Consider the following 24,287-nt stretch of genomic DNA (forward strand, 5'->3'; position numbering starts at 1 on the left):
GACATGCGTCGGCTGCAAAAGAACACCGAAGGAGATATATCTCAAGGCACTATAATAAGCACACTTCACGATGATCCGAATTACCCAAAAATTAATATGTTTCCGCTGGGGCTCGAACCCAGGACCTTCCGCGTGTGAAGCGGACGTGATTACCACTACACTACGGAAACAGTTGAAGTAAGAGCGAAGTTTTCCATATTTCAAGCAAGGTCCGATTAAAAAATGGTGCAATCAAGATGAATAACACCCGTTTCCGCATGCAACAGGTGCGTGTTCGTGTTAATTTTCGCCGTCACGGAAATTCTCTTGGCATGGGATGGGGTTTGCCTTTCTTCTGCACAATCAATTGAAAAGCAGACACTCCTAGCTCTGTCGTCTATATGTGTATCCTACTTATACGCTAGCTAAATCCGATATCGACATTTCCTTCATTGCACAAGTTGATGGTGATAATCAAGGTAAGTTGTTTTACAGCCTGAACAAACGAAAATAAAGCATTCTTCGAAAAAAAGGTCAAAATCATCGGAATATAAATGCATGTACCAGAATGTCAACTCCTCTATCTCCATTTGACCGCTTTTCCTCATCAGTGATGGGACAACATGCTGAGCAATTTCTGAGCCAGACTGCTTTGAATGTCAATGGCAGATACAAAAGTACAATTTCATTGAATCCAAACGCCTATAAACCGTTCCAAAAATTAACGGGCTCGTCCGGGATTCGAACCCGGGACCTCTCGCACCCAAAGCGAGAATCATACCCCTAGACCAACGAGCCGCTTGATAGTTAGAGTTACATTTTCCGTATTTAACTATAGAATAAAGTTATTCTCCATACGTGGCAAAGGAGTTTACCAGCCAAGATACATATTATAAATTCTAAGTTGACTAGAAATTCACCTTACATTGCTCGAGATCAAACAATAAAAAACCAACAAAAATTCAAACGATAACTGTTGTATTGCTGCATGTATTTTTCTCCTACTGAATACTGTTAAATGCATTCTAATTGACGTTCGAATTAGCGGTGTATTTCCTTTGAATATCCCATCGACTGGTATTGAAAACAGTTTTGAGATTCGCCACGCATTGACAATATGAGGCAAAAATTGGGCTCGTCCGGGATTCGAACCCGGGACCTCTCGCACCCTAAGCGAGAATCATACCCCTAGACCAACGAGCCTGTATAGCTGACTTATGTTTAAATAATAGTTATAAAATTCAGAAATGACACTGCTTGTTGCTATTTTCGTGTTGCCTTGGGTTATACGTTTGGCCTCTCTTGCTTTGTTACCTTTGAAATCAGGATGGGCAAATTATTAAAAGTCCCCTGCTTTAAAGAACTTTGTCTAAGGTTCTTAGTGTAGACGATTTCAAAGATTTTAATTAGAGGTGATATGTTCAATTTAACATGAACGACATGCGTCGGCTGCAAAAGAACACCGAAGGAGATATATCTCAAGGCACTATAATAAGCACACTTCACGATGATCCGAATTACCCAAAAATTAATATGTTTCCGCTGGGGCTCGAACCCAGGACCTTCCGCGTGTGAAGCGGACGTGATTACCACTACACTACGGAAACAGTTGAAGTAAGAGCGAAGTTTTCCATATTTCAAGCAAGGTCCGATTAAAAAATGGTGCAATCAAGATGAATAACACCCGTTTCCGCATGCAACAGGTGCGTGTTCGTGTTAATTTTCGCCGTCACGGAAATTCTCTTGGCATGGGATGGGGTTTGCCTTTCTTCTGCACAATCAATTGAAAAGCAGACACTCCTAGCTCTGTCGTCTATATGTGTATCCTACTTATACGCTAGCTAAATCCGATATCGACATTTCCTTCATTGCACAAGTTGATGGTGATAATCAAGGTAAGTTGTTTTACAGCCTGAACAAACGAAAATAAAGCATTCTTCGAAAAAAAGGTCAAAATCATCGGAATATAAATGCATGTACCAGAATGTCAACTCCTCTATCTCCATTTGACCGCTTTTCCTCATCAGTGATGGGACAACATGCTGAGCAATTTCTGAGCCAGACTGCTTTGAATGTCAATGGCAGATACAAAAGTACAATTTCATTGAATCCAAACGCCTATAAACCGTTCCAAAAATTAACGGGCTCGTCCGGGATTCGAACCCGGGACCTCTCGCACCCAAAGCGAGAATCATACCCCTAGACCAACGAGCCGCTTGATAGTTAGAGTTACATTTTCCGTATTTAACTATAGAATAAAGTTATTCTCCATACGTGGCAAAGGAGTTTACCAGCCAAGATACATATTATAAATTCTAAGTTGACTAGAAATTCACCTTACATTGCTCGAGATCAAACAATAAAAAACCAACAAAAATTCAAACGATAACTGTTGTATTGCTGCATGTATTTTTCTCCTACTGAATACTGTTAAATGCATTCTAATTGACGTTCGAATTAGCGGTGTATTTCCTTTGAATATCCCATCGACTGGTATTGAAAACAGTTTTGAGATTCGCCACGCATTGACAATATGAGGCAAAAATTGGGCTCGTCCGGGATTCGAACCCGGGACCTCTCGCACCCTAAGCGAGAATCATACCCCTAGACCAACGAGCCTGTATAGCTGACTTATGTTTAAATAATAGTTATAAAATTCAGAAATGACACTGCTTGTTGCTATTTTCGTGTTGCCTTGGGTTATACGTTTGGCCTCTCTTGCTTTGTTACCTTTGAAATCAGGATGGGCAAATTATTAAAAGTCCCCTGCTTTAAAGAACTTTGTCTAAGGTTCTTAGTGTAGACGATTTCAAAGATTTTAATTAGAGGTGATATGTTCAATTTAACATGAACGACATGCGTCGGCTGCAAAAGAACACCGAAGGAGATATATCTCAAGGCACTATAATAAGCACACTTCACGATGATCCGAATTACCCAAAAATTAATATGTTTCCGCTGGGGCTCGAACCCAGGACCTTCCGCGTGTGAAGCGGACGTGATTACCACTACACTACGGAAACAGTTGAAGTAAGAGCGAAGTTTTCCATATTTCAAGCAAGGTCCGATTAAAAAATGGTGCAATCAAGATGAATAACACCCGTTTCCGCATGCAACAGGTGCGTGTTCGTGTTAATTTTCGCCGTCACGGAAATTCTCTTGGCATGGGATGGGGTTTGCCTTTCTTCTGCACAATCAATTGAAAAGCAGACACTCCTAGCTCTGTCGTCTATATGTGTATCCTACTTATACGCTAGCTAAATCCGATATCGACATTTCCTTCATTGCACAAGTTGATGGTGATAATCAAGGTAAGTTGTTTTACAGCCTGAACAAACGAAAATAAAGCATTCTTCGAAAAAAAGGTCAAAATCATCGGAATATAAATGCATGTACCAGAATGTCAACTCCTCTATCTCCATTTGACCGCTTTTCCTCATCAGTGATGGGACAACATGCTGAGCAATTTCTGAGCCAGACTGCTTTGAATGTCAATGGCAGATACAAAAGTACAATTTCATTGAATCCAAACGCCTATAAACCGTTCCAAAAATTAACGGGCTCGTCCGGGATTCGAACCCGGGACCTCTCGCACCCAAAGCGAGAATCATACCCCTAGACCAACGAGCCGCTTGATAGTTAGAGTTACATTTTCCGTATTTAACTATAGAATAAAGTTATTCTCCATACGTGGCAAAGGAGTTTACCAGCCAAGATACATATTATAAATTCTAAGTTGACTAGAAATTCACCTTACATTGCTCGAGATCAAACAATAAAAAACCAACAAAAATTCAAACGATAACTGTTGTATTGCTGCATGTATTTTTCTCCTACTGAATACTGTTAAATGCATTCTAATTGACGTTCGAATTAGCGGTGTATTTCCTTTGAATATCCCATCGACTGGTATTGAAAACAGTTTTGAGATTCGCCACGCATTGACAATATGAGGCAAAAATTGGGCTCGTCCGGGATTCGAACCCGGGACCTCTCGCACCCTAAGCGAGAATCATACCCCTAGACCAACGAGCCTGTATAGCTGACTTATGTTTAAATAATAGTTATAAAATTCAGAAATGACACTGCTTGTTGCTATTTTCGTGTTGCCTTGGGTTATACGTTTGGCCTCTCTTGCTTTGTTACCTTTGAAATCAGGATGGGCAAATTATTAAAAGTCCCCTGCTTTAAAGAACTTTGTCTAAGGTTCTTAGTGTAGACGATTTCAAAGATTTTAATTAGAGGTGATATGTTCAATTTAACATGAACGACATGCGTCGGCTGCAAAAGAACACCGAAGGAGATATATCTCAAGGCACTATAATAAGCACACTTCACGATGATCCGAATTACCCAAAAATTAATATGTTTCCGCTGGGGCTCGAACCCAGGACCTTCCGCGTGTGAAGCGGACGTGATTACCACTACACTACGGAAACAGTTGAAGTAAGAGCGAAGTTTTCCATATTTCAAGCAAGGTCCGATTAAAAAATGGTGCAATCAAGATGAATAACACCCGTTTCCGCATGCAACAGGTGCGTGTTCGTGTTAATTTTCGCCGTCACGGAAATTCTCTTGGCATGGGATGGGGTTTGCCTTTCTTCTGCACAATCAATTGAAAAGCAGACACTCCTAGCTCTGTCGTCTATATGTGTATCCTACTTATACGCTAGCTAAATCCGATATCGACATTTCCTTCATTGCACAAGTTGATGGTGATAATCAAGGTAAGTTGTTTTACAGCCTGAACAAACGAAAATAAAGCATTCTTCGAAAAAAAGGTCAAAATCATCGGAATATAAATGCATGTACCAGAATGTCAACTCCTCTATCTCCATTTGACCGCTTTTCCTCATCAGTGATGGGACAACATGCTGAGCAATTTCTGAGCCAGACTGCTTTGAATGTCAATGGCAGATACAAAAGTACAATTTCATTGAATCCAAACGCCTATAAACCGTTCCAAAAATTAACGGGCTCGTCCGGGATTCGAACCCGGGACCTCTCGCACCCAAAGCGAGAATCATACCCCTAGACCAACGAGCCGCTTGATAGTTAGAGTTACATTTTCCGTATTTAACTATAGAATAAAGTTATTCTCCATACGTGGCAAAGGAGTTTACCAGCCAAGATACATATTATAAATTCTAAGTTGACTAGAAATTCACCTTACATTGCTCGAGATCAAACAATAAAAAACCAACAAAAATTCAAACGATAACTGTTGTATTGCTGCATGTATTTTTCTCCTACTGAATACTGTTAAATGCATTCTAATTGACGTTCGAATTAGCGGTGTATTTCCTTTGAATATCCCATCGACTGGTATTGAAAACAGTTTTGAGATTCGCCACGCATTGACAATATGAGGCAAAAATTGGGCTCGTCCGGGATTCGAACCCGGGACCTCTCGCACCCTAAGCGAGAATCATACCCCTAGACCAACGAGCCTGTATAGCTGACTTATGTTTAAATAATAGTTATAAAATTCAGAAATGACACTGCTTGTTGCTATTTTCGTGTTGCCTTGGGTTATACGTTTGGCCTCTCTTGCTTTGTTACCTTTGAAATCAGGATGGGCAAATTATTAAAAGTCCCCTGCTTTAAAGAACTTTGTCTAAGGTTCTTAGTGTAGACGATTTCAAAGATTTTAATTAGAGGTGATATGTTCAATTTAACATGAACGACATGCGTCGGCTGCAAAAGAACACCGAAGGAGATATATCTCAAGGCACTATAATAAGCACACTTCACGATGATCCGAATTACCCAAAAATTAATATGTTTCCGCTGGGGCTCGAACCCAGGACCTTCCGCGTGTGAAGCGGACGTGATTACCACTACACTACGGAAACAGTTGAAGTAAGAGCGAAGTTTTCCATATTTCAAGCAAGGTCCGATTAAAAAATGGTGCAATCAAGATGAATAACACCCGTTTCCGCATGCAACAGGTGCGTGTTCGTGTTAATTTTCGCCGTCACGGAAATTCTCTTGGCATGGGATGGGGTTTGCCTTTCTTCTGCACAATCAATTGAAAAGCAGACACTCCTAGCTCTGTCGTCTATATGTGTATCCTACTTATACGCTAGCTAAATCCGATATCGACATTTCCTTCATTGCACAAGTTGATGGTGATAATCAAGGTAAGTTGTTTTACAGCCTGAACAAACGAAAATAAAGCATTCTTCGAAAAAAAGGTCAAAATCATCGGAATATAAATGCATGTACCAGAATGTCAACTCCTCTATCTCCATTTGACCGCTTTTCCTCATCAGTGATGGGACAACATGCTGAGCAATTTCTGAGCCAGACTGCTTTGAATGTCAATGGCAGATACAAAAGTACAATTTCATTGAATCCAAACGCCTATAAACCGTTCCAAAAATTAACGGGCTCGTCCGGGATTCGAACCCGGGACCTCTCGCACCCAAAGCGAGAATCATACCCCTAGACCAACGAGCCGCTTGATAGTTAGAGTTACATTTTCCGTATTTAACTATAGAATAAAGTTATTCTCCATACGTGGCAAAGGAGTTTACCAGCCAAGATACATATTATAAATTCTAAGTTGACTAGAAATTCACCTTACATTGCTCGAGATCAAACAATAAAAAACCAACAAAAATTCAAACGATAACTGTTGTATTGCTGCATGTATTTTTCTCCTACTGAATACTGTTAAATGCATTCTAATTGACGTTCGAATTAGCGGTGTATTTCCTTTGAATATCCCATCGACTGGTATTGAAAACAGTTTTGAGATTCGCCACGCATTGACAATATGAGGCAAAAATTGGGCTCGTCCGGGATTCGAACCCGGGACCTCTCGCACCCTAAGCGAGAATCATACCCCTAGACCAACGAGCCTGTATAGCTGACTTATGTTTAAATAATAGTTATAAAATTCAGAAATGACACTGCTTGTTGCTATTTTCGTGTTGCCTTGGGTTATACGTTTGGCCTCTCTTGCTTTGTTACCTTTGAAATCAGGATGGGCAAATTATTAAAAGTCCCCTGCTTTAAAGAACTTTGTCTAAGGTTCTTAGTGTAGACGATTTCAAAGATTTTAATTAGAGGTGATATGTTCAATTTAACATGAACGACATGCGTCGGCTGCAAAAGAACACCGAAGGAGATATATCTCAAGGCACTATAATAAGCACACTTCACGATGATCCGAATTACCCAAAAATTAATATGTTTCCGCTGGGGCTCGAACCCAGGACCTTCCGCGTGTGAAGCGGACGTGATTACCACTACACTACGGAAACAGTTGAAGTAAGAGCGAAGTTTTCCATATTTCAAGCAAGGTCCGATTAAAAAATGGTGCAATCAAGATGAATAACACCCGTTTCCGCATGCAACAGGTGCGTGTTCGTGTTAATTTTCGCCGTCACGGAAATTCTCTTGGCATGGGATGGGGTTTGCCTTTCTTCTGCACAATCAATTGAAAAGCAGACACTCCTAGCTCTGTCGTCTATATGTGTATCCTACTTATACGCTAGCTAAATCCGATATCGACATTTCCTTCATTGCACAAGTTGATGGTGATAATCAAGGTAAGTTGTTTTACAGCCTGAACAAACGAAAATAAAGCATTCTTCGAAAAAAAGGTCAAAATCATCGGAATATAAATGCATGTACCAGAATGTCAACTCCTCTATCTCCATTTGACCGCTTTTCCTCATCAGTGATGGGACAACATGCTGAGCAATTTCTGAGCCAGACTGCTTTGAATGTCAATGGCAGATACAAAAGTACAATTTCATTGAATCCAAACGCCTATAAACCGTTCCAAAAATTAACGGGCTCGTCCGGGATTCGAACCCGGGACCTCTCGCACCCAAAGCGAGAATCATACCCCTAGACCAACGAGCCGCTTGATAGTTAGAGTTACATTTTCCGTATTTAACTATAGAATAAAGTTATTCTCCATACGTGGCAAAGGAGTTTACCAGCCAAGATACATATTATAAATTCTAAGTTGACTAGAAATTCACCTTACATTGCTCGAGATCAAACAATAAAAAACCAACAAAAATTCAAACGATAACTGTTGTATTGCTGCATGTATTTTTCTCCTACTGAATACTGTTAAATGCATTCTAATTGACGTTCGAATTAGCGGTGTATTTCCTTTGAATATCCCATCGACTGGTATTGAAAACAGTTTTGAGATTCGCCACGCATTGACAATATGAGGCAAAAATTGGGCTCGTCCGGGATTCGAACCCGGGACCTCTCGCACCCTAAGCGAGAATCATACCCCTAGACCAACGAGCCTGTATAGCTGACTTATGTTTAAATAATAGTTATAAAATTCAGAAATGACACTGCTTGTTGCTATTTTCGTGTTGCCTTGGGTTATACGTTTGGCCTCTCTTGCTTTGTTACCTTTGAAATCAGGATGGGCAAATTATTAAAAGTCCCCTGCTTTAAAGAACTTTGTCTAAGGTTCTTAGTGTAGACGATTTCAAAGATTTTAATTAGAGGTGATATGTTCAATTTAACATGAACGACATGCGTCGGCTGCAAAAGAACACCGAAGGAGATATATCTCAAGGCACTATAATAAGCACACTTCACGATGATCCGAATTACCCAAAAATTAATATGTTTCCGCTGGGGCTCGAACCCAGGACCTTCCGCGTGTGAAGCGGACGTGATTACCACTACACTACGGAAACAGTTGAAGTAAGAGCGAAGTTTTCCATATTTCAAGCAAGGTCCGATTAAAAAATGGTGCAATCAAGATGAATAACACCCGTTTCCGCATGCAACAGGTGCGTGTTCGTGTTAATTTTCGCCGTCACGGAAATTCTCTTGGCATGGGATGGGGTTTGCCTTTCTTCTGCACAATCAATTGAAAAGCAGACACTCCTAGCTCTGTCGTCTATATGTGTATCCTACTTATACGCTAGCTAAATCCGATATCGACATTTCCTTCATTGCACAAGTTGATGGTGATAATCAAGGTAAGTTGTTTTACAGCCTGAACAAACGAAAATAAAGCATTCTTCGAAAAAAAGGTCAAAATCATCGGAATATAAATGCATGTACCAGAATGTCAACTCCTCTATCTCCATTTGACCGCTTTTCCTCATCAGTGATGGGACAACATGCTGAGCAATTTCTGAGCCAGACTGCTTTGAATGTCAATGGCAGATACAAAAGTACAATTTCATTGAATCCAAACGCCTATAAACCGTTCCAAAAATTAACGGGCTCGTCCGGGATTCGAACCCGGGACCTCTCGCACCCAAAGCGAGAATCATACCCCTAGACCAACGAGCCGCTTGATAGTTAGAGTTACATTTTCCGTATTTAACTATAGAATAAAGTTATTCTCCATACGTGGCAAAGGAGTTTACCAGCCAAGATACATATTATAAATTCTAAGTTGACTAGAAATTCACCTTACATTGCTCGAGATCAAACAATAAAAAACCAACAAAAATTCAAACGATAACTGTTGTATTGCTGCATGTATTTTTCTCCTACTGAATACTGTTAAATGCATTCTAATTGACGTTCGAATTAGCGGTGTATTTCCTTTGAATATCCCATCGACTGGTATTGAAAACAGTTTTGAGATTCGCCACGCATTGACAATATGAGGCAAAAATTGGGCTCGTCCGGGATTCGAACCCGGGACCTCTCGCACCCTAAGCGAGAATCATACCCCTAGACCAACGAGCCTGTATAGCTGACTTATGTTTAAATAATAGTTATAAAATTCAGAAATGACACTGCTTGTTGCTATTTTCGTGTTGCCTTGGGTTATACGTTTGGCCTCTCTTGCTTTGTTACCTTTGAAATCAGGATGGGCAAATTATTAAAAGTCCCCTGCTTTAAAGAACTTTGTCTAAGGTTCTTAGTGTAGACGATTTCAAAGATTTTAATTAGAGGTGATATGTTCAATTTAACATGAACGACATGCGTCGGCTGCAAAAGAACACCGAAGGAGATATATCTCAAGGCACTATAATAAGCACACTTCACGATGATCCGAATTACCCAAAAATTAATATGTTTCCGCTGGGGCTCGAACCCAGGACCTTCCGCGTGTGAAGCGGACGTGATTACCACTACACTACGGAAACAGTTGAAGTAAGAGCGAAGTTTTCCATATTTCAAGCAAGGTCCGATTAAAAAATGGTGCAATCAAGATGAATAACACCCGTTTCCGCATGCAACAGGTGCGTGTTCGTGTTAATTTTCGCCGTCACGGAAATTCTCTTGGCATGGGATGGGGTTTGCCTTTCTTCTGCACAATCAATTGAAAAGCAGACACTCCTAGCTCTGTCGTCTATATGTGTATCCTACTTATACGCTAGCTAAATCCGATATCGACATTTCCTTCATTGCACAAGTTGATGGTGATAATCAAGGTAAGTTGTTTTACAGCCTGAACAAACGAAAATAAAGCATTCTTCGAAAAAAAGGTCAAAATCATCGGAATATAAATGCATGTACCAGAATGTCAACTCCTCTATCTCCATTTGACCGCTTTTCCTCATCAGTGATGGGACAACATGCTGAGCAATTTCTGAGCCAGACTGCTTTGAATGTCAATGGCAGATACAAAAGTACAATTTCATTGAATCCAAACGCCTATAAACCGTTCCAAAAATTAACGGGCTCGTCCGGGATTCGAACCCGGGACCTCTCGCACCCAAAGCGAGAATCATACCCCTAGACCAACGAGCCGCTTGATAGTTAGAGTTACATTTTCCGTATTTAACTATAGAATAAAGTTATTCTCCATACGTGGCAAAGGAGTTTACCAGCCAAGATACATATTATAAATTCTAAGTTGACTAGAAATTCACCTTACATTGCTCGAGATCAAACAATAAAAAACCAACAAAAATTCAAACGATAACTGTTGTATTGCTGCATGTATTTTTCTCCTACTGAATACTGTTAAATGCATTCTAATTGACGTTCGAATTAGCGGTGTATTTCCTTTGAATATCCCATCGACTGGTATTGAAAACAGTTTTGAGATTCGCCACGCATTGACAATATGAGGCAAAAATTGGGCTCGTCCGGGATTCGAACCCGGGACCTCTCGCACCCTAAGCGAGAATCATACCCCTAGACCAACGAGCCTGTATAGCTGACTTATGTTTAAATAATAGTTATAAAATTCAGAAATGACACTGCTTGTTGCTATTTTCGTGTTGCCTTGGGTTATACGTTTGGCCTCTCTTGCTTTGTTACCTTTGAAATCAGGATGGGCAAATTATTAAAAGTCCCCTGCTTTAAAGAACTTTGTCTAAGGTTCTTAGTGTAGACGATTTCAAAGATTTTAATTAGAGGTGATATGTTCAATTTAACATGAACGACATGCGTCGGCTGCAAAAGAACACCGAAGGAGATATATCTCAAGGCACTATAATAAGCACACTTCACGATGATCCGAATTACCCAAAAATTAATATGTTTCCGCTGGGGCTCGAACCCAGGACCTTCCGCGTGTGAAGCGGACGTGATTACCACTACACTACGGAAACAGTTGAAGTAAGAGCGAAGTTTTCCATATTTCAAGCAAGGTCCGATTAAAAAATGGTGCAATCAAGATGAATAACACCCGTTTCCGCATGCAACAGGTGCGTGTTCGTGTTAATTTTCGCCGTCACGGAAATTCTCTTGGCATGGGATGGGGTTTGCCTTTCTTCTGCACAATCAATTGAAAAGCAGACACTCCTAGCTCTGTCGTCTATATGTGTATCCTACTTATACGCTAGCTAAATCCGATATCGACATTTCCTTCATTGCCCAAGTTGATGGTGATAATCAAGGTAAGTTGTTTTACAGCCTGAACAAACGAAAATAAAGCATTCTTCGAAAAAAAGGTCAAAATCATCGGAATATAAATGCATGTACCAGAATGTCAACTCCTCTATCTCCATTTGACCGCTTTTCCTCATCAGTGATGGGACAACATGCTGAGCAATTTCTGAGCCAGACTGCTTTGAATGTCAATGGCAGATACAAAAGTACAATTTCATTGAATCCAAACGCCTATAAACCGTTCCAAAAATTAACGGGCTCGTCCGGGATTCGAACCCGGGACCTCTCGCACCCAAAGCGAGAATCATACCCCTAGACCAACGAGCCGCTTGATAGTTAGAGTTACATTTTCCGTATTTAACTATAGAATAAAGTTATTCTCCATACGTGGCAAAGGAGTTTACCAGCCAAGATACATATTATAAATTCTAAGTTGACTAGAAATTCACCTTACATTGCTCGAGATCAAACAATAAAAAACCAACAAAAATTCAAACGATAACTGTTGTATTGCTGCATGTATTTTTCTCCTACTGAATACTGTTAAATGCATTCTAATTGACGTTCGAATTAGCGGTGTATTTCCTTTGAATATCCCATCGACTGGTATTGAAAACAGTTTTGAGATTCGCCACGCATTGACAATATGAGGCAAAAATTGGGCTCGTCCGGGATTCGAACCCGGGACCTCTCGCACCCTAAGCGAGAATCATACCCCTAGACCAACGAGCCTGTATAGCTGACTTATGTTTAAATAATAGTTATAAAATTCAGAAATGACACTGCTTGTTGCTATTTTCGTGTTGCCTTGGGTTATACGTTTGGCCTCTCTTGCTTTGTTACCTTTGAAATCAGGATGGGCAAATTATTAAAAGTCCCCTGCTTTAAAGAACTTTGTCTAAGGTTCTTAGTGTAGACGATTTCAAAGATTTTAATTAGAGGTGATATGTTCAATTTAACATGAACGACATGCGTCGGCTGCAAAAGAACACCGAAGGAGATATATCTCAAGGCACTATAATAAGCACACTTCACGATGATCCGAATTACCCAAAAATTAATATGTTTCCGCTGGGGCTCGAACCCAGGACCTTCCGCGTGTGAAGCGGACGTGATTACCACTACACTACGGAAACAGTTGAAGTAAGAGCGAAGTTTTCCATATTTCAAGCAAGGTCCGATTAAAAAATGGTGCAATCAAGATGAATAACACCCGTTTCCGCATGCAACAGGTGCGTGTTCGTGTTAATTTTCGCCGTCACGGAAATTCTCTTGGCATGGGATGGGGTTTGCCTTTCTTCTGCACAATCAATTGAAAAGCAGACACTCCTAGCTCTGTCGTCTATATGTGTATCCTACTTATACGCTAGCTAAATCCGATATCGACATTTCCTTCATTGCACAAGTTGATGGTGATAATCAAGGTAAGTTGTTTTACAGCCTGAACAAACGAAAATAAAGCATTCTTCGAAAAAAAGGTCAAAATCATCGGAATATAAATGCATGTACCAGAATGTCAACTCCTCTATCTCCATTTGACCGCTTTTCCTCATCAGTGATGGGACAACATGCTGAGCAATTTCTGAGCCAGACTGCTTTGAATGTCAATGGCAGATACAAAAGTACAATTTCATTGAATCCAAACGCCTATAAACCGTTCCAAAAATTAACGGGCTCGTCCGGGATTCGAACCCGGGACCTCTCGCACCCAAAGCGAGAATCATACCCCTAGACCAACGAGCCGCTTGATAGTTAGAGTTACATTTTCCGTATTTAACTATAGAATAAAGTTATTCTCCATACGTGGCAAAGGAGTTTACCAGCCAAGATACATATTATAAATTCTAAGTTGACTAGAAATTCACCTTACATTGCTCGAGATCAAACAATAAAAAACCAACAAAAATTCAAACGATAACTGTTGTATTGCTGCATGTATTTTTCTCCTACTGAATACTGTTAAATGCATTCTAATTGACGTTCGAATTAGCGGTGTATTTCCTTTGAATATCCCATCGACTGGTATTGAAAACAGTTTTGAGATTCGCCACGCATTGACAATATGAGGCAAAAATTGGGCTCGTCCGGGATTCGAACCCGGGACCTCTCGCACCCTAAGCGAGAATCATACCCCTAGACCAACGAGCCTGTATAGCTGACTTATGTTTAAATAATAGTTATAAAATTCAGAAATGACACTGCTTGTTGCTATTTTCGTGTTGCCTTGGGTTATACGTTTGGCCTCTCTTGCTTTGTTACCTTTGAAATCAGGATGGGCAAATTATTAAAAGTCCCCTGCTTTAAAGAACTTTGTCTAAGGTTCTTAGTGTAGACGATTTCAAAGATTTTAATTAGAGGTGATATGTTCAATTTAACATGAACGACATGCGTCGGCTGCAAAAGAACACCGAAGGAGATATATCTCAAGGCACTATAATAAGCACACTTCACGATGATCCGAATTACCCAAAAATTAATATGTTTCCGCTGGGGCTCGAACCCAGGACCTTCCGCGTGTGAAGCGGACGTGATTACCACTACACTACGGAAACAGTTGAAGTAAGAGCGAAGTTTTCCATATTTCAAGCAAGGTCCGATTAAAAAATGGTGCAATCAAGATGAATAACACCCGTTTCCGCATGCAACAGGTGCGTGTTCGTGTTAATTTTCGCCGTCACGGAAATTCTCTTGGCATGGGATGGGGTTTGCCTTTCTTCTGCACAATCAATTGAAAAGCAGACACTCCTAGCTCTGTCGTCTATATGTGTATCCTACTTATACGCTAGCTAAATCCGATATCGACATTTCCTTCATTGCACAAGTTGATGGTGATAATCAAGGTAAGTTGTTTTACAGCCTGAACAAACGAAAATAAAGCATTCTTCGAAAAAAAGGTCAAAATCATCGGAATATAAATGCATGTACCAGAATGTCAACTCCTCTATCTCCATTTGACCGCTTTTCCTCATCAGTGATGGGACAACATGCTGAGCAATTTCTGAGCCAGACTGCTTTGAATGTCAATGGCAGATACAAAAGTACAATTTCATTGAATCCAAACGCCTATAAACCGTTCCAAAAATTAACGGGCTCGTCCGGGATTCGAACCCGGGACCTCTCGCACCCAAAGCGAGAATCATACCCCTAGACCAACGAGCCGCTTGATAGTTAGAGTTACATTTTCCGTATTTAACTATAGAATAAAGTTATTCTCCATACGTGGCAAAGGAGTTTACCAGCCAAGATACATATTATAAATTCTAAGTTGACTAGAAATTCACCTTACATTGCTCGAGATCAAACAATAAAAAACCAACAAAAATTCAAACGATAACTGTTGTATTGCTGCATGTATTTTTCTCCTACTGAATACTGTTAAATGCATTCTAATTGACGTTCGAATTAGCGGTGTATTTCCTTTGAATATCCCATCGACTGGTATTGAAAACAGTTTTGAGATTCGCCACGCATTGACAATATGAGGCAAAAATTGGGCTCGTCCGGGATTCGAACCCGGGACCTCTCGCACCCTAAGCGAGAATCATACCCCTAGACCAACGAGCCTGTATAGCTGACTTATGTTTAAATAATAGTTATAAAATTCAGAAATGACACTGCTTGTTGCTATTTTCGTGTTGCCTTGGGTTATACGTTTGGCCTCTCTTGCTTTGTTACCTTTGAAATCAGGATGGGCAAATTATTAAAAGTCCCCTGCTTTAAAGAACTTTGTCTAAGGTTCTTAGTGTAGACGATTTCAAAGATTTTAATTAGAGGTGATATGTTCAATTTAACATGAACGACATGCGTCGGCTGCAAAAGAACACCGAAGGAGATATATCTCAAGGCACTATAATAAGCACACTTCACGATGATCCGAATTACCCAAAAATTAATATGTTTCCGCTGGGGCTCGAACCCAGGACCTTCCGCGTGTGAAGCGGACGTGATTACCACTACACTACGGAAACAGTTGAAGTAAGAGCGAAGTTTTCCATATTTCAAGCAAGGTCCGATTAAAAAATGGTGCAATCAAGATGAATAACACCCGTTTCCGCATGCAACAGGTGCGTGTTCGTGTTAATTTTCGCCGTCACGGAAATTCTCTTGGCATGGGATGGGGTTTGCCTTTCTTCTGCACAATCAATTGAAAAGCAGACACTCCTAGCTCTGTCGTCTATATGTGTATCCTACTTATACGCTAGCTAAATCCGATATCGACATTTCCTTCATTGCACAAGTTGATGGTGATAATCAAGGTAAGTTGTTTTACAGCCTGAACAAACGAAAATAAAGCATTCTTCGAAAAAAAGGTCAAAATCATCGGAATATAAATGCATGTACCAGAATGTCAACTCCTCTATCTCCATTTGACCGCTTTTCCTCATCAGTGATGGGACAACATGCTGAGCAATTTCTGAGCCAGACTGCTTTGAATGTCAATGGCAGATACAAAAGTACAATTTCATTGAATCCAAACGCCTATAAACCGTTCCAAAAATTAACGGGCTCGTCCGGGATTCGAACCCGGGACCTCTCGCACCCAAAGCGAGAATCATACCCCTAGACCAACGAGCCGCTTGATAGTTAGAGTTACATTTTCCGTATTTAACTATAGAATAAAGTTATTCTCCATACGTGGCAAAGGAGTTTACCAGCCAAGATACATATTATAAATTCTAAGTTGACTAGAAATTCACCTTACATTGCTCGAGATCAAACAATAAAAAACCAACAAAAATTCAAACGATAACTGTTGTATTGCTGCATGTATTTTTCTCCTACTGAATACTGTTAAATGCATTCTAATTGACGTTCGAATTAGCGGTGTATTTCCTTTGAATATCCCATCGACTGGTATTGAAAACAGTTTTGAGATTCGCCACGCATTGACAATATGAGGCAAAAATTGGGCTCGTCCGGGATTCGAACCCGGGACCTCTCGCACCCTAAGCGAGAATCATACCCCTAGACCAACGAGCCTGTATAGCTGACTTATGTTTAAATAATAGTTATAAAATTCAGAAATGACACTGCTTGTTGCTATTTTCGTGTTGCCTTGGGTTATACGTTTGGCCTCTCTTGCTTTGTTACCTTTGAAATCAGGATGGGCAAATTATTAAAAGTCCCCTGCTTTAAAGAACTTTGTCTAAGGTTCTTAGTGTAGACGATTTCAAAGATTTTAATTAGAGGTGATATGTTCAATTTAACATGAACGACATGCGTCGGCTGCAAAAGAACACCGAAGGAGATATATCTCAAGGCACTATAATAAGCACACTTCACGATGATCCGAATTACCCAAAAATTAATATGTTTCCGCTGGGGCTCGAACCCAGGACCTTCCGCGTGTGAAGCGGACGTGATTACCACTACACTACGGAAACAGTTGAAGTAAGAGCGAAGTTTTCCATATTTCAAGCAAGGTCCGATTAAAAAATGGTGCAATCAAGATGAATAACACCCGTTTCCGCATGCAACAGGTGCGTGTTCGTGTTAATTTTCGCCGTCACGGAAATTCTCTTGGCATGGGATGGGGTTTGCCTTTCTTCTGCACAATCAATTGAAAAGCAGACACTCCTAGCTCTGTCGTCTATATGTGTATCCTACTTATACGCTAGCTAAATCCGATATCGACATTTCCTTCATTGCACAAGTTGATGGTGATAATCAAGGTAAGTTGTTTTACAGCCTGAACAAACGAAAATAAAGCATTCTTCGAAAAAAAGGTCAAAATCATCGGAATATAAATGCATGTACCAGAATGTCAACTCCTCTATCTCCATTTGACCGCTTTTCCTCATCAGTGATGGGACAACATGCTGAGCAATTTCTGAGCCAGACTGCTTTGAATGTCAATGGCAGATACAAAAGTACAATTTCATTGAATCCAAACGCCTATAAACCGTTCCAAAAATTAACGGGCTCGTCCGGGATTCGAACCCGGGACCTCTCGCACCCAAAGCGAGAATCATACCCCTAGACCAACGAGCCGCTTGATAGTTAGAGTTACATTTTCCGTATTTAACTATAGAATAAAGTTATTCTCCATACGTGGCAAAGGAGTTTACCAGCCAAGATACATATTATAAATTCTAAGTTGACTAGAAATTCACCTTACATTGCTCGAGATCAAACAATAAAAAACCAACAAAAATTCAAACGATAACTGTTGTATTGCTGCATGTATTTTTCTCCTACTGAATACTGTTAAATGCATTCTAATTGACGTTCGAATTAGCGGTGTATTTCCTTTGAATATCCCATCGACTGGTATTGAAAACAGTTTTGAGATTCGCCACGCATTGACAATATGAGGCAAAAATTGGGCTCGTCCGGGATTCGAACCCGGGACCTCTCGCACCCTAAGCGAGAATCATACCCCTAGACCAACGAGCCTGTATAGCTGACTTATGTTTAAATAATAGTTATAAAATTCAGAAATGACACTGCTTGTTGCTATTTTCGTGTTGCCTTGGGTTATACGTTTGGCCTCTCTTGCTTTGTTACCTTTGAAATCAGGATGGGCAAATTATTAAAAGTCCCCTGCTTTAAAGAACTTTGTCTAAGGTTCTTAGTGTAGACGATTTCAAAGATTTTAATTAGAGGTGATATGTTCAATTTAACATGAACGACATGCGTCGGCTGCAAAAGAACACCGAAGGAGATATATCTCAAGGCACTATAATAAGCACACTTCACGATGATCCGAATTACCCAAAAATTAATATGTTTCCGCTGGGGCTCGAACCCAGGACCTTCCGCGTGTGAAGCGGACGTGATTACCACTACACTACGGAAACAGTTGAAGTAAGAGCGAAGTTTTCCATATTTCAAGCAAGGTCCGATTAAAAAATGGTGCAATCAAGATGAATAACACCCGTTTCCGCATGCAACAGGTGCGTGTTCGTGTTAATTTTCGCCGTCACGGAAATTCTCTTGGCATGGGATGGGGTTTGCCTTTCTTCTGCACAATCAATTGAAAAGCAGACACTCCTAGCTCTGTCGTCTATATGTGTATCCTACTTATACGCTAGCTAAATCCGATATCGACATTTCCTTCATTGCACAAGTTGATGGTGATAATCAAGGTAAGTTGTTTTACAGCCTGAACAAACGAAAATAAAGCATTCTTCGAAAAAAAGGTCAAAATCATCGGAATATAAATGCATGTACCAGAATGTCAACTCCTCTATCTCCATTTGACCGCTTTTCCTCATCAGTGATGGGACAACATGCTGAGCAATTTCTGAGCCAGACTGCTTTGAATGTCAATGGCAGATACAAAAGTACAATTTCATTGAATCCAAACGCCTATAAACCGTTCCAAAAATTAACGGGCTCGTCCGGGATTCGAACCCGGGACCTCTCGCACCCAAAGCGAGAATCATACCCCTAGACCAACGAGCCGCTTGATAGTTAGAGTTACATTTTCCGTATTTAACTATAGAATAAAGTTATTCTCCATACGTGGCAAAGGAGTTTACCAGCCAAGATACATATTATAAATTCTAAGTTGACTAGAAATTCACCTTACATTGCTCGAGATCAAACAATAAAAAACCAACAAAAATTCAAACGATAACTGTTGTATTGCTGCATGTATTTTTCTCCTACTGAATACTGTTAAATGCATTCTAATTGACGTTCGAATTAGCGGTGTATTTCCTTTGAATATCCCATCGACTGGTATTGAAAACAGTTTTGAGATTCGCCACGCATTGACAATATGAGGCAAAAATTGGGCTCGTCCGGGATTCGAACCCGGGACCTCTCGCACCCTAAGCGAGAATCATACCCCTAGACCAACGAGCCTGTATAGCTGACTTATGTTTAAATAATAGTTATAAAATTCAGAAATGACACTGCTTGTTGCTATTTTCGTGTTGCCTTGGGTTATACGTTTGGCCTCTCTTGCTTTGTTACCTTTGAAATCAGGATGGGCAAATTATTAAAAGTCCCCTGCTTTAAAGAACTTTGTCTAAGGTTCTTAGTGTAGACGATTTCAAAGATTTTAATTAGAGGTGATATGTTCAATTTAACATGAACGACATGCGTCGGCTGCAAAAGAACACCGAAGGAGATATATCTCAAGGCACTATAATAAGCACACTTCACGATGATCCGAATTACCCAAAAATTAATATGTTTCCGCTGGGGCTCGAACCCAGGACCTTCCGCGTGTGAAGCGGACGTGATTACCACTACACTACGGAAACAGTTGAAGTAAGAGCGAAGTTTTCCATATTTCAAGCAAGGTCCGATTAAAAAATGGTGCAATCAAGATGAATAACACCCGTTTCCGCATGCAACAGGTGCGTGTTCGTGTTAATTTTCGCCGTCACGGAAATTCTCTTGGCATGGGATGGGGTTTGCCTTTCTTCTGCACAATCAATTGAAAAGCAGACACTCCTAGCTCTGTCGTCTATATGTGTATCCTACTTATACGCTAGCTAAATCCGATATCGACATTTCCTTCATTGCACAAGTTGATGGTGATAATCAAGGTAAGTTGTTTTACAGCCTGAACAAACGAAAATAAAGCATTCTTCGAAAAAAAGGTCAAAATCATCGGAATATAAATGCATGTACCAGAATGTCAACTCCTCTATCTCCATTTGACCGCTTTTCCTCATCAGTGATGGGACAACATGCTGAGCAATTTCTGAGCCAGACTGCTTTGAATGTCAATGGCAGATACAAAAGTACAATTTCATTGAATCCAAACGCCTATAAACCGTTCCAAAAATTAACGGGCTCGTCCGGGATTCGAACCCGGGACCTCTCGCACCCAAAGCGAGAATCATACCCCTAGACCAACGAGCCGCTTGATAGTTAGAGTTACATTTTCCGTATTTAACTATAGAATAAAGTTATTCTCCATACGTGGCAAAGGAGTTTACCAGCCAAGATACATATTATAAATTCTAAGTTGACTAGAAATTCACCTTACATTGCTCGAGATCAAACAATAAAAAACCAACAAAAATTCAAACGATAACTGTTGTATTGCTGCATGTATTTTTCTCCTACTGAATACTGTTAAATGCATTCTAATTGACGTTCGAATTAGCGGTGTATTTCCTTTGAATATCCCATCGACTGGTATTGAAAACAGTTTTGAGATTCGCCACGCATTGACAATATGAGGCAAAAATTGGGCTCGTCCGGGATTCGAACCCGGGACCTCTCGCACCCTAAGCGAGAATCATACCCCTAGACCAACGAGCCTGTATAGCTGACTTATGTTTAAATAATAGTTATAAAATTCAGAAATGACACTGCTTGTTGCTATTTTCGTGTTGCCTTGGGTTATACGTTTGGCCTCTCTTGCTTTGTTACCTTTGAAATCAGGATGGGCAAATTATTAAAAGTCCCCTGCTTTAAAGAACTTTGTCTAAGGTTCTTAGTGTAGACGATTTCAAAGATTTTAATTAGAGGTGATATGTTCAATTTAACATGAACGACATGCGTCGGCTGCAAAAGAACACCGAAGGAGATATATCTCAAGGCACTATAATAAGCACACTTCACGATGATCCGAATTACCCAAAAATTAATATGTTTCCGCTGGGGCTCGAACCCAGGACCTTCCGCGTGTGAAGCGGACGTGATTACCACTACACTACGGAAACAGTTGAAGTAAGAGCGAAGTTTTCCATATTTCAAGCAAGGTCCGATTAAAAAATGGTGCAATCAAGATGAATAACACCCGTTTCCGCATGCAACAGGTGCGTGTTCGTGTTAATTTTCGCCGTCACGGAAATTCTCTTGGCATGGGATGGGGTTTGCCTTTCTTCTGCACAATCAATTGAAAAGCAGACACTCCTAGCTCTGTCGTCTATATGTGTATCCTACTTATACGCTAGCTAAATCCGATATCGACATTTCCTTCATTGCACAAGTTGATGGTGATAATCAAGGTAAGTTGTTTTACAGCCTGAACAAACGAAAATAAAGCATTCTTCGAAAAAAAGGTCAAAATCATCGGAATATAAATGCATGTACCAGAATGTCAACTCCTCTATCTCCATTTGACCGCTTTTCCTCATCAGTGATGGGACAACATGCTGAGCAATTTCTGAGCCAGACTGCTTTGAATGTCAATGGCAGATACAAAAGTACAATTTCATTGAATCCAAACGCCTATAAACCGTTCCAAAAATTAACGGGCTCGTCCGGGATTCGAACCCGGGACCTCTCGCACCCAAAGCGAGAATCATACCCCTAGACCAACGAGCCGCTTGATAGTTAGAGTTACATTTTCCGTATTTAACTATAGAATAAAGTTATTCTCCATACGTGGCAAAGGAGTTTACCAGCCAAGATACATATTATAAATTCTAAGTTGACTAGAAATTCACCTTACATTGCTCGAGATCAAACAATAAAAAACCAACAAAAATTCAAACGATAACTGTTGTATTGCTGCATGTATTTTTCTCCTACTGAATACTGTTAAATGCATTCTAATTGACGTTCGAATTAGCGGTGTATTTCCTTTGAATATCCCATCGACTGGTATTGAAAACAGTTTGAGATTCGCCACGCATTGACAATATGAGGCAAAAATTGGGCTCGTCCGGGATTCGAACCCGGGACCTCTCGCACCCTAAGCGAGAATCATACCCCTAGACCAACGAGCCTGTATAGCTGACTTATGTTTAAATAATAGTTATAAAATTCAGAAATGACACTGCTTGTTGCTATTTTCGTGTTGCCTTGGGTTATACGTTTGGCCTCTCTTGCTTTGTTACCTTTGAAATCAGGATGGGCAAAATTATTAAAAGTCCCCTGCTTAAAGAACTTTGTCTAAGGTTCTTAGTGTAGACGATTTCAAAGATTTTAATTAGAGGTGATATGTTCAATTTAACATGAACGACATGCGTCGGCTGCAAAAGAACACCGAAGGAGATATATCTCAGGCACTATAATAAGCACACTTCACGATGATCCGAATTACCCAAAAATTAATATGTTTCCGCTGGGGCTCGAACCCAGGACCTTCCGCGTGTGAAGCGGACGTGATTACCACTACACTACGGAAACAGTTGAAGTAAGAGCGAAGTTTTCCATATTTCAAGCAAGGTCCGATTAAAAAATGGTGCAATCAAGATGAATAACACCCGTTTCCGCATGCAACAGGTGCGTGTTCGTGTTAATTTTCGCCGTCACGGAAATTCTCTTGGCATGGGATGGGGTTTGCCTTTCTTCTGCACAATCAATTGAAAAGCAGACACTCCTAGCTCTGTCGTCTATATGTGTATCCTACTTATACGCTAGCTAAATCCGATATCGACATTTCCTTCATTGCACAAGTTGATGGTGATAATCAAGGTAAGTTGTTTTACAGCCTGAACAAACGAAAATAAAGCATTCTTCGAAAAAAAGGTCAAAATCATCGGAATATAAATGCATGTACCAGAATGTCAACTCCTCTATCTCCATTTGACCGCTTTTCCTCATCAGTGATGGGACAACATGCTGAGCAATTTCTGAGCCAGACTGCTTTGAATGTCAATGGCAGATACAAAAGTACAATTTCATTGAATCCAAACGCCTATAAACCGTTCCAAAAATTAACGGGCTCGTCCGGGATTCGAACCCGGGACCTCTCGCACCCAAAGCGAGAATCATACCCCTAGACCAACGAGCCGCTTGATAGTTAGAGTTACATTTTTCCGTATTTAACTATAGAATAAAGTTATTCTCCATACGTGGCAAAGGAGTTTACCAGCCAAGATACATATTATAAATTCTAAGTTGACTAGAAATTCACCTTACATTGCTCGAGATCAAACAATAAAAAACCAACAAAAATTCAAACGATAACTGTTGTATTGCTGCATGTATTTTTCTCCTACTGAATACTGTTAAATGCATTCTAATTGACGTTCGATAGCGGTGTATTTCCTTTGAATATCCCATCGACTGGTATTGAAAACAGTTTTGAGATTCGCCACGCATTGACAATATGAGGCAAAATTGGGCTCGTCCGGATTCGAACCCGGGACCTCTCGCACCCTAAGCGAGAATCATACCCCTAGACCAACGAGCCTGTATAGCTGACTTATGTTTAAATAATAGTTATAAAATTCAGAAATGACACTGCTTGTTGCTATTTTCGTGTTGCCTTGGGTTATACGTTTGGCCTCTCTTGCTTTGTTACCTTTGAAATCAGGATGGGCAAAATTATTAAAAGTCCCCTGCTTTAAAGAACTTTGTCTAAGGTTCTTAGTGTAGACGATTTCAAAGATTTTATTAGAGGTGATATGTTCAATTTAACATGAACGACATGCGTCGGCTGCAAAAGGAACACCGAAGGAGATATATCTCAAGGCACTATAATAAGCACACTTCACGATGATCCGAATTACCCAAAAATTAATATGTTTCCGCTGGGGCTCGAACCCAGGACCTTCCGCGTGTGAAGCGGACGTGATTACCACTACACTACGGAAACAGTTGAAGTAAGAGCGAAGTTTTTCCATATTTCAAGCAAAGGTCCGATT

At 40.3% G+C, this 24,287-nt stretch overlaps 52 non-coding genes across 52 annotated transcripts; all 52 read right to left on the reverse strand.

The window, feature by feature from the left end:
• Nucleotides 1-97: 97 nt before the first annotated feature.
• Nucleotides 98-170, reverse strand: Trnav-cac (transfer RNA valine (anticodon CAC)). The gene has a single exon. It is a non-coding gene; the product is annotated as a tRNA-Val (tRNA).
• Nucleotides 171-705: 535 nt separating this feature from the next.
• Nucleotides 706-777, reverse strand: Trnap-ugg (transfer RNA proline (anticodon UGG)). The gene has a single exon. It is a non-coding gene; the product is annotated as a tRNA-Pro (tRNA).
• A 333-nt stretch (nucleotides 778-1,110) lies between these two features.
• Trnap-agg (transfer RNA proline (anticodon AGG)) lies at nucleotides 1,111-1,182 on the reverse strand. The gene has a single exon. It is a non-coding gene; the product is annotated as a tRNA-Pro (tRNA).
• Nucleotides 1,183-1,513: 331 nt separating this feature from the next.
• Nucleotides 1,514-1,586, reverse strand: Trnav-cac (transfer RNA valine (anticodon CAC)). Its single transcript has one exon. It is a non-coding gene; the product is annotated as a tRNA-Val (tRNA).
• A 535-nt stretch (nucleotides 1,587-2,121) lies between these two features.
• On the reverse strand, nucleotides 2,122-2,193 carry Trnap-ugg (transfer RNA proline (anticodon UGG)). The gene has a single exon. It is a non-coding gene; the product is annotated as a tRNA-Pro (tRNA).
• Nucleotides 2,194-2,526: 333 nt separating this feature from the next.
• Trnap-agg (transfer RNA proline (anticodon AGG)) lies at nucleotides 2,527-2,598 on the reverse strand. The gene has a single exon. It is a non-coding gene; the product is annotated as a tRNA-Pro (tRNA).
• Nucleotides 2,599-2,929: 331 nt separating this feature from the next.
• On the reverse strand, nucleotides 2,930-3,002 carry Trnav-cac (transfer RNA valine (anticodon CAC)). Its single transcript has one exon. It is a non-coding gene; the product is annotated as a tRNA-Val (tRNA).
• A 535-nt stretch (nucleotides 3,003-3,537) lies between these two features.
• Trnap-ugg (transfer RNA proline (anticodon UGG)) lies at nucleotides 3,538-3,609 on the reverse strand. Its single transcript has one exon. It is a non-coding gene; the product is annotated as a tRNA-Pro (tRNA).
• Nucleotides 3,610-3,942: 333 nt separating this feature from the next.
• Trnap-agg (transfer RNA proline (anticodon AGG)) lies at nucleotides 3,943-4,014 on the reverse strand. Its single transcript has one exon. It is a non-coding gene; the product is annotated as a tRNA-Pro (tRNA).
• A 331-nt stretch (nucleotides 4,015-4,345) lies between these two features.
• Trnav-cac (transfer RNA valine (anticodon CAC)) lies at nucleotides 4,346-4,418 on the reverse strand. Its single transcript has one exon. It is a non-coding gene; the product is annotated as a tRNA-Val (tRNA).
• Nucleotides 4,419-4,953: 535 nt separating this feature from the next.
• On the reverse strand, nucleotides 4,954-5,025 carry Trnap-ugg (transfer RNA proline (anticodon UGG)). The gene has a single exon. It is a non-coding gene; the product is annotated as a tRNA-Pro (tRNA).
• Nucleotides 5,026-5,358: 333 nt separating this feature from the next.
• On the reverse strand, nucleotides 5,359-5,430 carry Trnap-agg (transfer RNA proline (anticodon AGG)). The gene has a single exon. It is a non-coding gene; the product is annotated as a tRNA-Pro (tRNA).
• Nucleotides 5,431-5,761: 331 nt separating this feature from the next.
• Trnav-cac (transfer RNA valine (anticodon CAC)) lies at nucleotides 5,762-5,834 on the reverse strand. The gene has a single exon. It is a non-coding gene; the product is annotated as a tRNA-Val (tRNA).
• A 535-nt stretch (nucleotides 5,835-6,369) lies between these two features.
• On the reverse strand, nucleotides 6,370-6,441 carry Trnap-ugg (transfer RNA proline (anticodon UGG)). The gene has a single exon. It is a non-coding gene; the product is annotated as a tRNA-Pro (tRNA).
• A 333-nt stretch (nucleotides 6,442-6,774) lies between these two features.
• On the reverse strand, nucleotides 6,775-6,846 carry Trnap-agg (transfer RNA proline (anticodon AGG)). The gene has a single exon. It is a non-coding gene; the product is annotated as a tRNA-Pro (tRNA).
• Nucleotides 6,847-7,177: 331 nt separating this feature from the next.
• Trnav-cac (transfer RNA valine (anticodon CAC)) lies at nucleotides 7,178-7,250 on the reverse strand. The gene has a single exon. It is a non-coding gene; the product is annotated as a tRNA-Val (tRNA).
• Nucleotides 7,251-7,785: 535 nt separating this feature from the next.
• On the reverse strand, nucleotides 7,786-7,857 carry Trnap-ugg (transfer RNA proline (anticodon UGG)). Its single transcript has one exon. It is a non-coding gene; the product is annotated as a tRNA-Pro (tRNA).
• Nucleotides 7,858-8,190: 333 nt separating this feature from the next.
• Nucleotides 8,191-8,262, reverse strand: Trnap-agg (transfer RNA proline (anticodon AGG)). Its single transcript has one exon. It is a non-coding gene; the product is annotated as a tRNA-Pro (tRNA).
• Nucleotides 8,263-8,593: 331 nt separating this feature from the next.
• On the reverse strand, nucleotides 8,594-8,666 carry Trnav-cac (transfer RNA valine (anticodon CAC)). Its single transcript has one exon. It is a non-coding gene; the product is annotated as a tRNA-Val (tRNA).
• A 535-nt stretch (nucleotides 8,667-9,201) lies between these two features.
• On the reverse strand, nucleotides 9,202-9,273 carry Trnap-ugg (transfer RNA proline (anticodon UGG)). Its single transcript has one exon. It is a non-coding gene; the product is annotated as a tRNA-Pro (tRNA).
• Nucleotides 9,274-9,606: 333 nt separating this feature from the next.
• Nucleotides 9,607-9,678, reverse strand: Trnap-agg (transfer RNA proline (anticodon AGG)). The gene has a single exon. It is a non-coding gene; the product is annotated as a tRNA-Pro (tRNA).
• Nucleotides 9,679-10,009: 331 nt separating this feature from the next.
• On the reverse strand, nucleotides 10,010-10,082 carry Trnav-cac (transfer RNA valine (anticodon CAC)). Its single transcript has one exon. It is a non-coding gene; the product is annotated as a tRNA-Val (tRNA).
• A 535-nt stretch (nucleotides 10,083-10,617) lies between these two features.
• On the reverse strand, nucleotides 10,618-10,689 carry Trnap-ugg (transfer RNA proline (anticodon UGG)). The gene has a single exon. It is a non-coding gene; the product is annotated as a tRNA-Pro (tRNA).
• A 333-nt stretch (nucleotides 10,690-11,022) lies between these two features.
• On the reverse strand, nucleotides 11,023-11,094 carry Trnap-agg (transfer RNA proline (anticodon AGG)). Its single transcript has one exon. It is a non-coding gene; the product is annotated as a tRNA-Pro (tRNA).
• Nucleotides 11,095-11,425: 331 nt separating this feature from the next.
• Nucleotides 11,426-11,498, reverse strand: Trnav-cac (transfer RNA valine (anticodon CAC)). Its single transcript has one exon. It is a non-coding gene; the product is annotated as a tRNA-Val (tRNA).
• A 535-nt stretch (nucleotides 11,499-12,033) lies between these two features.
• On the reverse strand, nucleotides 12,034-12,105 carry Trnap-ugg (transfer RNA proline (anticodon UGG)). Its single transcript has one exon. It is a non-coding gene; the product is annotated as a tRNA-Pro (tRNA).
• Nucleotides 12,106-12,438: 333 nt separating this feature from the next.
• Nucleotides 12,439-12,510, reverse strand: Trnap-agg (transfer RNA proline (anticodon AGG)). Its single transcript has one exon. It is a non-coding gene; the product is annotated as a tRNA-Pro (tRNA).
• Nucleotides 12,511-12,841: 331 nt separating this feature from the next.
• Trnav-cac (transfer RNA valine (anticodon CAC)) lies at nucleotides 12,842-12,914 on the reverse strand. Its single transcript has one exon. It is a non-coding gene; the product is annotated as a tRNA-Val (tRNA).
• Nucleotides 12,915-13,449: 535 nt separating this feature from the next.
• Nucleotides 13,450-13,521, reverse strand: Trnap-ugg (transfer RNA proline (anticodon UGG)). Its single transcript has one exon. It is a non-coding gene; the product is annotated as a tRNA-Pro (tRNA).
• Nucleotides 13,522-13,854: 333 nt separating this feature from the next.
• On the reverse strand, nucleotides 13,855-13,926 carry Trnap-agg (transfer RNA proline (anticodon AGG)). The gene has a single exon. It is a non-coding gene; the product is annotated as a tRNA-Pro (tRNA).
• Nucleotides 13,927-14,257: 331 nt separating this feature from the next.
• On the reverse strand, nucleotides 14,258-14,330 carry Trnav-cac (transfer RNA valine (anticodon CAC)). The gene has a single exon. It is a non-coding gene; the product is annotated as a tRNA-Val (tRNA).
• A 535-nt stretch (nucleotides 14,331-14,865) lies between these two features.
• Trnap-ugg (transfer RNA proline (anticodon UGG)) lies at nucleotides 14,866-14,937 on the reverse strand. Its single transcript has one exon. It is a non-coding gene; the product is annotated as a tRNA-Pro (tRNA).
• A 333-nt stretch (nucleotides 14,938-15,270) lies between these two features.
• Trnap-agg (transfer RNA proline (anticodon AGG)) lies at nucleotides 15,271-15,342 on the reverse strand. The gene has a single exon. It is a non-coding gene; the product is annotated as a tRNA-Pro (tRNA).
• Nucleotides 15,343-15,673: 331 nt separating this feature from the next.
• Trnav-cac (transfer RNA valine (anticodon CAC)) lies at nucleotides 15,674-15,746 on the reverse strand. Its single transcript has one exon. It is a non-coding gene; the product is annotated as a tRNA-Val (tRNA).
• Nucleotides 15,747-16,281: 535 nt separating this feature from the next.
• Trnap-ugg (transfer RNA proline (anticodon UGG)) lies at nucleotides 16,282-16,353 on the reverse strand. Its single transcript has one exon. It is a non-coding gene; the product is annotated as a tRNA-Pro (tRNA).
• Nucleotides 16,354-16,686: 333 nt separating this feature from the next.
• On the reverse strand, nucleotides 16,687-16,758 carry Trnap-agg (transfer RNA proline (anticodon AGG)). The gene has a single exon. It is a non-coding gene; the product is annotated as a tRNA-Pro (tRNA).
• A 331-nt stretch (nucleotides 16,759-17,089) lies between these two features.
• Trnav-cac (transfer RNA valine (anticodon CAC)) lies at nucleotides 17,090-17,162 on the reverse strand. Its single transcript has one exon. It is a non-coding gene; the product is annotated as a tRNA-Val (tRNA).
• A 535-nt stretch (nucleotides 17,163-17,697) lies between these two features.
• On the reverse strand, nucleotides 17,698-17,769 carry Trnap-ugg (transfer RNA proline (anticodon UGG)). The gene has a single exon. It is a non-coding gene; the product is annotated as a tRNA-Pro (tRNA).
• A 333-nt stretch (nucleotides 17,770-18,102) lies between these two features.
• Trnap-agg (transfer RNA proline (anticodon AGG)) lies at nucleotides 18,103-18,174 on the reverse strand. The gene has a single exon. It is a non-coding gene; the product is annotated as a tRNA-Pro (tRNA).
• A 331-nt stretch (nucleotides 18,175-18,505) lies between these two features.
• Nucleotides 18,506-18,578, reverse strand: Trnav-cac (transfer RNA valine (anticodon CAC)). The gene has a single exon. It is a non-coding gene; the product is annotated as a tRNA-Val (tRNA).
• A 535-nt stretch (nucleotides 18,579-19,113) lies between these two features.
• On the reverse strand, nucleotides 19,114-19,185 carry Trnap-ugg (transfer RNA proline (anticodon UGG)). The gene has a single exon. It is a non-coding gene; the product is annotated as a tRNA-Pro (tRNA).
• Nucleotides 19,186-19,518: 333 nt separating this feature from the next.
• Nucleotides 19,519-19,590, reverse strand: Trnap-agg (transfer RNA proline (anticodon AGG)). Its single transcript has one exon. It is a non-coding gene; the product is annotated as a tRNA-Pro (tRNA).
• A 331-nt stretch (nucleotides 19,591-19,921) lies between these two features.
• Nucleotides 19,922-19,994, reverse strand: Trnav-cac (transfer RNA valine (anticodon CAC)). The gene has a single exon. It is a non-coding gene; the product is annotated as a tRNA-Val (tRNA).
• A 535-nt stretch (nucleotides 19,995-20,529) lies between these two features.
• On the reverse strand, nucleotides 20,530-20,601 carry Trnap-ugg (transfer RNA proline (anticodon UGG)). The gene has a single exon. It is a non-coding gene; the product is annotated as a tRNA-Pro (tRNA).
• A 333-nt stretch (nucleotides 20,602-20,934) lies between these two features.
• On the reverse strand, nucleotides 20,935-21,006 carry Trnap-agg (transfer RNA proline (anticodon AGG)). The gene has a single exon. It is a non-coding gene; the product is annotated as a tRNA-Pro (tRNA).
• A 331-nt stretch (nucleotides 21,007-21,337) lies between these two features.
• Nucleotides 21,338-21,410, reverse strand: Trnav-cac (transfer RNA valine (anticodon CAC)). The gene has a single exon. It is a non-coding gene; the product is annotated as a tRNA-Val (tRNA).
• Nucleotides 21,411-21,945: 535 nt separating this feature from the next.
• Nucleotides 21,946-22,017, reverse strand: Trnap-ugg (transfer RNA proline (anticodon UGG)). Its single transcript has one exon. It is a non-coding gene; the product is annotated as a tRNA-Pro (tRNA).
• Nucleotides 22,018-22,349: 332 nt separating this feature from the next.
• On the reverse strand, nucleotides 22,350-22,421 carry Trnap-agg (transfer RNA proline (anticodon AGG)). The gene has a single exon. It is a non-coding gene; the product is annotated as a tRNA-Pro (tRNA).
• Nucleotides 22,422-22,751: 330 nt separating this feature from the next.
• On the reverse strand, nucleotides 22,752-22,824 carry Trnav-cac (transfer RNA valine (anticodon CAC)). Its single transcript has one exon. It is a non-coding gene; the product is annotated as a tRNA-Val (tRNA).
• Nucleotides 22,825-23,359: 535 nt separating this feature from the next.
• Trnap-ugg (transfer RNA proline (anticodon UGG)) lies at nucleotides 23,360-23,431 on the reverse strand. The gene has a single exon. It is a non-coding gene; the product is annotated as a tRNA-Pro (tRNA).
• Nucleotides 23,432-23,762: 331 nt separating this feature from the next.
• Trnap-agg (transfer RNA proline (anticodon AGG)) lies at nucleotides 23,763-23,833 on the reverse strand. The gene has a single exon. It is a non-coding gene; the product is annotated as a tRNA-Pro (tRNA).
• A 332-nt stretch (nucleotides 23,834-24,165) lies between these two features.
• Trnav-cac (transfer RNA valine (anticodon CAC)) lies at nucleotides 24,166-24,238 on the reverse strand. Its single transcript has one exon. It is a non-coding gene; the product is annotated as a tRNA-Val (tRNA).
• Between the last annotated feature and the right edge of the window lie 49 nt (nucleotides 24,239-24,287).

The sequence above is a fragment of the Mytilus trossulus genome, chromosome 1 (assembly GCF_036588685.1).
Source record: "Mytilus trossulus isolate FHL-02 chromosome 1, PNRI_Mtr1.1.1.hap1, whole genome shotgun sequence".
Lineage (NCBI taxonomy): Eukaryota > Metazoa > Mollusca > Bivalvia > Mytilida > Mytilidae > Mytilus > Mytilus trossulus.